Genomic DNA, 7,854 nt, shown 5'->3' with positions numbered 1-7,854 from the left:
ACACAGAAAATCAGTTGTAACTATTAAAATCGATGAGATACAAGGTTGGCGTCTTAGACAATATTGTGAGTTTTCGGATGTTCTAAAAGTGCTCAGAACAAAGTATAGCGAAAAAATCAACCCATAAAATTATATTGAATAAAAACGGATTTTCATATGGAAAACAAAACATTTCAAGAAAATTCTGTTAGTTTTCATAGAATTCCTGTTTATTTGTAATTTGTTATTTATAATTTTATTGAAAACAATAATCTGCTAGTATACACTTTATATGAGGTCAGCATTATTGATTGAACAATAATTTCCCATAGACTGGTCAAAAGCTTATGCAAGAAAGCAAACGAATATAATAATAAAAAAAGGAATTTATTGAAATACTCCTCGAAAGATTTCTCAGTAACCAAAAGTCCAATCGAAATAAAATTTCAGGGCCTTCTACAAGGATACTGGAGCTTTCGTTTGGTGCTAAGAGAACCCAAATCGGTTGACAGACGGCTGAGATATTTATTATGATACACTTGGTCAAAAATCTCAAAAAGTTTAGTTGTATAAATCCTAAGTACTCTTCGAAAGATATCTCAGTAACTAAATGTCCAATCGAAATAAAATTTCAGAGCGTTCTACAAGGATGTTGTAGCTTTTATTTGCTGTCAAGAGAACTCAAATCGGTTGACAGACGGCCGAGATATTCATCAATATGTTAAATGTCAAAAATCTCTCAAAAAGCTAACCTATATGACTTCAAAGTACTCATCGAAAGATATCTCGGTAACCAAATGTCCGATCGTAATAAAATTCAATAGGGTTCTACTAGGATGTTATAGCTTTCATTTGCAACTAAGAGAATCCAAATCGGATATCAGACGGCTGAGAAACGTGCGTGAATTTTTGGGTAACATACGCACACACACACATACACACACACACACACACACACACACACACACACACACACACACACACACACACACACACACACACACACACACACACACACACACACACACACACACACACACACAACAGGGACAGCAGGGACAGCAGGGACGAAAGTCCTGGGGCCTGACGCACCCCCCCCGGTTGCGAGTCAGCCGCGTAGTCGCCGGCTAAGAATAGGACTACTAACCCTAATTCAAGGTGTCAAGCGACCCGTGCTGAGGAATGAGCGATCGAGGGGGTGAAAAAGATGCTCGATCTTTAACGGAGCCTGTGGGGTACCTGGGCACCCCCCACAGTAAGCTGTTCCTTACCGCGTTAATGCAGGGCTCTGGCGTGGTGGACATTCTTTCCCGTGCTACTCGTGGGATTTAATCATGAAGTCAAATAAAAATCAGAATCTAGGTGGAAATAGTGGTGGGATCAACCCTTTCGCAAGAAGCGGGTTGATGAGATCTCCGACAAGGAGAAGTGAGGAGATAGGCGCTGGGAGTTGCGTACGCAGCTCAAGCGTGGGTGCTCCAGTCCACTTCCCGGCAAGCCAGCCGGTGGAGGTTATGGACGGAGCGTGGTTGTTGAGGGCCGTCAACCGAGGATCCAAAGGACGGTCCGCAATAGAGGTGGCTGAGCAGCAGCTTGGCAAAATCATCGACTTTGCGTCCACTAAGTCGAACATAAGCAAGGACCTGAAAACGGCCTTGCTTCGACTTAGGGCGTCGATCGACGATGCCAAGCAGGAGCACGCGGCACTCGCGTTGCTGACTGCTGCAGCAGCGGAGCCTGCAAATGAGAAAGTGCCGAAGTTTACCCAAACGGAGGCCTTCTCCTTCGCAGGAAGTCCGAATAAGGCGGAAGCGACTGCTCGCGACAAACGGGGCAAGCAATCGCAGAAGCGGGCGAGGCAACCGTCAGGCGAGGAGCTGTCTGGCGGTGCCCGCAAGGCCAGGCGAATCATTACCCCGAAAGTCGGTAATAATGCCGGAAGGTCGGACCCCAGCCAGGGTTCCCGGAAAGCTGGGAAGGGTGGGCCTGAAAAGGCTGGCCCGTCCCGGAACGATGGGAACAAGGGGTTGCGACCGCTAGTGGGCCCTCAACAGCCACAGAGTAGGGCGATCCAAGGGGAGGACCCCCCTTGGACGAAGGTAGAGCGGAAGAGGAAGAAGAAGGCGAATCCGCAGGTAGTAGCGCAGGACGCCAAGCCAAGGCGTAGGAAGGCAGGTGCCAGGCGCGAGAAAGGCGACGCTATCGTCATCAAGACGGAACAGTCCAAGTACTCGGACGTCTTGAAGATGTTGCGAAGCGACGCCAAGCTTGAGGGTCTTGGAGCCGACGTACGCAGTATTAGACGTACTCGTACGGGCGAGATGATCCTGGAGCTGAAGCGCCAGAAGGAGCACAAGGGCGCCGCCTATAAGAGGCTGGCAGAAGAGGTCCTTGGTGAGGGTGTGCAGGTGAGGGCTCTGACACATGAGGCGACTCTGAAGGTCAAGGACATCGATGAGATCACCGAAGTGGAAGAGCTCGTCACGGCACTGCGGCAACAGCGCGATGTGCAGGTGGCCGCCGCAGCCGTTAAGCTACGGAAAGGGCCAGCAGGGACACAGATAGCTTTGGTTCAGCTACCTGTGGCGGACGTCAAAAAGTCCGTTAAAGTAGGGAGCATAAAGGTGGGTTGGTGTGTATGTCACCTGACATTCCACGAGCCACCAGAGGTTTGCTTCAGGTGTCTGGAACCAGGACACAAGTCGTGGGACTGCAAAGGCCCCGACAGGCGCAAACTGTGCAGGCGATGCGGCGCTGAAGGTCATAAGGCCCAAAGCTGCACGAGTCCGCCCATCTGCATGATCTGTACCGGGAAATCCTCGAACAACAGACATCCGATGGGTGGTCCAAGGTGCCCGGCCTTCAAGAAAGCCGCAGTGAGCAAGAAATCACAGTGCAGGTAACGCAGCTGAACCTGAACCACTGTGATGCGGCTCAGCAACTGCTTTGTCAGGCAGTTTCTGAGTGGGAGACGGATATCGCCATCATATCGGACCCATACCGAGTACCCGCCGGCAACGGCAACTGGGTCGCGGATGGGACCAGAAAAATGGCGGCGATATGGACGACGGGTAAATACCCCGTTCAGGAGTTGGTGTCTACTACCTATGAGGGCTTCGTGGTCGCCAAAGTAAACGGGGTCTTCTTCTGTAGCTGTTATGCGCCTCCGCGGTGGCCGATCGAGCAGTTCACGCAAATGCTGGACCGCTTAACGACCGTGCTAACAGGGCGAAGGCCGGTGGTAATAGCAGGCGACTTTAATGCCTGGGCCGTGGAATGGGGAAGCCGTTTCACGAACCAGCGGGGTCAGATCCTGCTAGAAACACTGGCCATCTTAGATGTCGACTTGGCTAATGTCGGTACCAAGAGGACCTTTAGTCGAAACGGAGCGGAGTCAATTATTGACGTGACCTTTTGTAGTCCTGGCCTAACAAGTAGTTCGAACTGGAGAGTAGATGATGGCTACACTCACAGCGACCACCTGGCGGTTCGCTACAGTATCGACTACAATAACAGCAGACAGCGGATAGAAGAAGAGGCGGCTAGGCCAAGGCCAAGCCCTCGCAGGTGGAAGACATCATACTTCGACGAAGGGGTATTTAGGGAGGCGCTCCGCCGTGAGCGAAACTTAATCGGTTTAGACGGCGACGAGCTGGTAGCGGTGCTCTTACGTGCGTGTGATGCGACCATGCCTAGGCGAGTCCACCCTAGAAATGGGAGGCCACCGGCTTACTGGTGGACCGACGCGATTGCGGACCTGCGCCGCGCCTGCCTACGGGCTAGGCGGCGGATGCAGCGAGCACGATCAGAGGAAGAGCGAAACGAACGGCGGGTGGTGTTCGCCGCTGCAAAAGCCGCGCTTAAGACCGAGATAAGAGCAAGCAAAAAGGCCTGCTTTGAGGGTCTCTGTCAGAGTGCCAATACGAACCCGTGGGGTGACGCCTACAGGATCGTTATGGCCAAGACGAGAGGTGTGATGGCTCCTACAGAGCAATCTCCAGAGATGTTGGAGGGGATCATTGGAGGACTTTTTCCGCGTCATGATCCTAGTCCTTGGCCTCCTTTCGTAGGACAGCCGGGGACTGGGGATGGCGATGAGGAGAGGGTCACCGATGTGGAACTTGCGGGGATAGCTAAATCCCTTAGCGTAGGTAAGGCCCCAGGTCCGGACGGAGTTCCGAACTTGGCCTTAAAAGTAGCTATTGCAGAGGCTCCCGAGATGTTCAGGTCTGCTATGCAGAAATGCCTGGACGAGGGAGTTTTCCCAGAAGCTTGGAAGAGGCAGAGCCTGGTACTATTACCAAAGGCGGGGAAACCACCCGGAGACCCGTCGGCATATAGACCAATATGCTTGATTGACACGGCGGGGAAGGTGCTCGAAAAGATCATCCTCAATAGAATGTTGCGGTTCACCGAGGGCGAAAATGGTCTTTCGAGTAACCAGTACGGCTTCCGGAAGGGGAGGTCCACCGTAGACGCTATCTTGTCGGTTACAAAAACCGCCGAGAAAGCACTCGAGCCTAAGAGGAGGGGAATTCGCTTTTGCGCGGTAGTGACTCTGGATGTAAGGAATGCGTTTAATAGCGCCAGCTGGTCTGCTATTGCCGATGCGCTCTTGCGTCTGGGGATACCGGAGTACCTGTACAAGATTCTCGGAAGTTACTTTCAGAATCGTGTACTAGTCTACGACACGGAGGTGGGTCGGAAGTGCTTTCACATAACCTCAGGAGTCCCGCAAGGTTCCATCCTGGGTCCGGTGTTATGGAATGTCATGTACGACGAGGTGTTGAGGTTAGAGTATCCAGTGGGAGTGGTGATTGTCGGATTTGCCGACGACATTACGCTCGAAGTCTACGGTGAAACGATCGAGGAGGTAAAGTTGACTACCAACCACTCGATTAAGGTTGTGGAGGCGTGGATGCGGTCCAGGAAACTGGAGCTGGCTCACCACAAGACAGAGGTGACGGTTGTTAACAACCTGAAGTCGGAGCAGCAGACGGAGATCAGTGTAGGAGACTGTACTATCCTGTCAAAGCGCTCCGTCAAACACTTGGGCGTGATGATCGACGATAAGCTTACCTTCGGTAGCCACGTCGATTATGCCTGTAAAAGAGCCTCCACAGCTATTGCGGCACTGTCCCGGATGATGTCCAATAGCTCTGCGGTGTACGCCAGTAAGCGCAAGCTTCTGGCTAGTGTTGCTACATCCATACTTAGGTATGGCGGCCCGGCGTGGGGCACCGCGCTAAGTACTAAATGCTACCGACGGAAGCAGGAAAGTACTTACAGGCTTATGTGCCTGAGGGTTGCGAGCGCGTACCGCACCGTGTCACACGACGCTCTCTGCGTCATTACTGGTATGGTGCCTATCAGCATTCTTATCAGTGAGGACATGGAGTGCTTCGAAATGCGCGGCACAAGAGGCATACGCAGGACTGTCAGGATGGCCTCTATGGTCAAATGGCAGCGCGCGTGGGACAGTTCCACCAAAGGAAGGTGGACCTATAGGTTGATACCGAGGGTAGATAGTTGGATTAATAGGCGCCATGGGGAAGTCACATTCCACCTGACACAGGTCCTTACAGGTCATGGTTGCTTCCGACAGTATCTACACCGTTTCGGGCATGCGGATTCTCCCGAATGCCCAGTGTGCAATGGTTCAGAGGAAACGGCGGAACACGTTTTGTTCGTGTGCCCGCGTTTTCGCACAATGCGTGACCGCATGCTTGCCACATGCGGGGAGGACACAACTCCGGACAACTTGGTCCAGAGGATGTGTAGGGATGAGTTTGGCTGGAACGCCGTTTCAACGGCTACTACCCACATCGTCTGGGAGCTACAGAGGAGGTGGCGCGTGGACTCGGAGAATGGCTAGTCCAGATGCAGTACAAGAGGTGGTCCAGGGGTTCGGAGTCGGCTTCGTAGGTCATACCGGTGCCCTGCGGTCGAGATCGACCCTTACAACGATTAAGTGGCCGCGGAGAGGAAGTCCCGGTAGCGGTGCTGTCGTGGCGTCGGTCTACTGGGTTGGATCCAAGCCCGCGGTTGGAAAGGGGTCCCCGGCAAGGGTCGGGGCAGGTGGAGACCCTGCCGTCAGCAACCTACGGATGCATCTGATAGGGCCTGAAGGGTAGTGATACCCTTCCTTTGCGGGCAGGTCAGATCGGGTTGCATGTGGGCATCAGTTCTTGATGTCCGCTCAGCAGTAGGGCGCGGGCGGGGTTGACTCTGCCCGCCTTCCGAGGACAAAGGGAGTGCCCGAATAAAAAATACAGTAGAAAAACCGAACGATATATTGTAACAGTACTATTTAGAACCATATTTTTACAATAGACACCACTGTAAAAATAAAAATACAAAAACAATAAGATGTAATGTAGGATACCATACCATTAATTGTAAATAAGATTTTTACAATATATTATACAGGTTGTTAAGTATCGTAACAATATAAAAAAATATTTTTCTCCATATATATTTTTTTGCAAAACCATACATTTTATTGTTAATGAATTGTTCAAAATACTGATACGTGGGTTTAAATATACCGTACATTGTATGGTACATGAATGGGTTCAAACAATAAAATGTACCGTAAATAAATTGTTTTTAATTGTAATTTCACTACTGGTTATACATTTAATCAAATGGTTTTGGAATGGTTCTCTTTTGTTATGTTGAATTGTTTTACATTTCTTACATTTCTTTCCATCTTAGGCTTATTAGATTTATTAGAATGCGCTTTGGGAATTCCCAGAGCGTTTTGGATAACCCTTCATATATAGGATCGCCCACGTCTAAGTCTGAGTAGTCTCTGAATGCATTAACAGTTGAAGCTTAGGCTCCCATTCCCCACCAGCCAGATAACCGGGTTTCGCAAACTAAGCATTATTTGTGGCAACACTTTGAGCGGCATGATGGAACTATGCCGAGCGCGCTAAGTGTTATTAGACCACTAATGTAGTTGCATGAAGTGGGTGACGAGGTACATAAGTATCATTACAGCGTGCTTAACCGTTATTGCAATATTGAGGCACCAGTTTGACTAAAGTTTGAAATACATAACAACTCATGAGATAACTGTCAAGTTCGATTCAAATATAAGTTAGGTTAAAAAGCGAACCCGCAGACGAACCTATATTAAAAGTCATTTCAGTGTTCAGTCCAGTCCATATGTTAAAGATGGCTCTACCCCGCATACTAAAATACAGTTTGCCTCACAGTCCAAACAGTAAACAACTTTTATCTGCTGAAGTTAACTTATCACAAACTGTTGATTTAATGTTGAGCATTAAGCAACTTAAGATTTGGTATTATAAAAAACGGCTTGTACAAACTATACCAAAATGTAACAATATATTGAACTGTTCGAGTAATGCTAAATTATATGTGAGTGAAAACTTGACGTAAATGGTTGAAACAAAGCATTACTATCTGCTAAACGGTTTCTTTGCGAATTTGCACTTCTTACTTACACACCTTCATTCAACTATAAATTACTACGCTCTTACAGTTTGGCAAATGCTTGCATGCATTTGTATTTGTCGTGGCAAGTGAAACAAAAAAAAAATGAGTTGCAATTTGAGTTTGCGTTTTTTTTGTGTTGTTTTGTTGTGCGAAGCAGAAGAGCTCTCTAAAAAGTGTCCGAAATTGAGCTGGCGCTGCTCAAAATTGTGTTTTTCTATCAGAGCTGTTTGATATCGTGTGTTATTGTATGCTACGGTGGCCACCAGCCAGCGCCAAGGTCAACACCAGTCTTGTGCATTATCACCATCATAACACAAAAAAGCCGCAACATCAACATTGCCCTTCTTCCTCCATCAACGCTACAGCCGACCGTCTCTATGTTGCTAACAAACACATTCGAGACGAACG

The sequence above is a fragment of the Aedes albopictus genome, chromosome 2 (assembly GCF_035046485.1).
Source record: "Aedes albopictus strain Foshan chromosome 2, AalbF5, whole genome shotgun sequence".
NCBI classification, from domain to species: domain Eukaryota; kingdom Metazoa; phylum Arthropoda; class Insecta; order Diptera; family Culicidae; genus Aedes; species Aedes albopictus.
Note: the sequence above shows the minus strand (reverse complement) of the source record.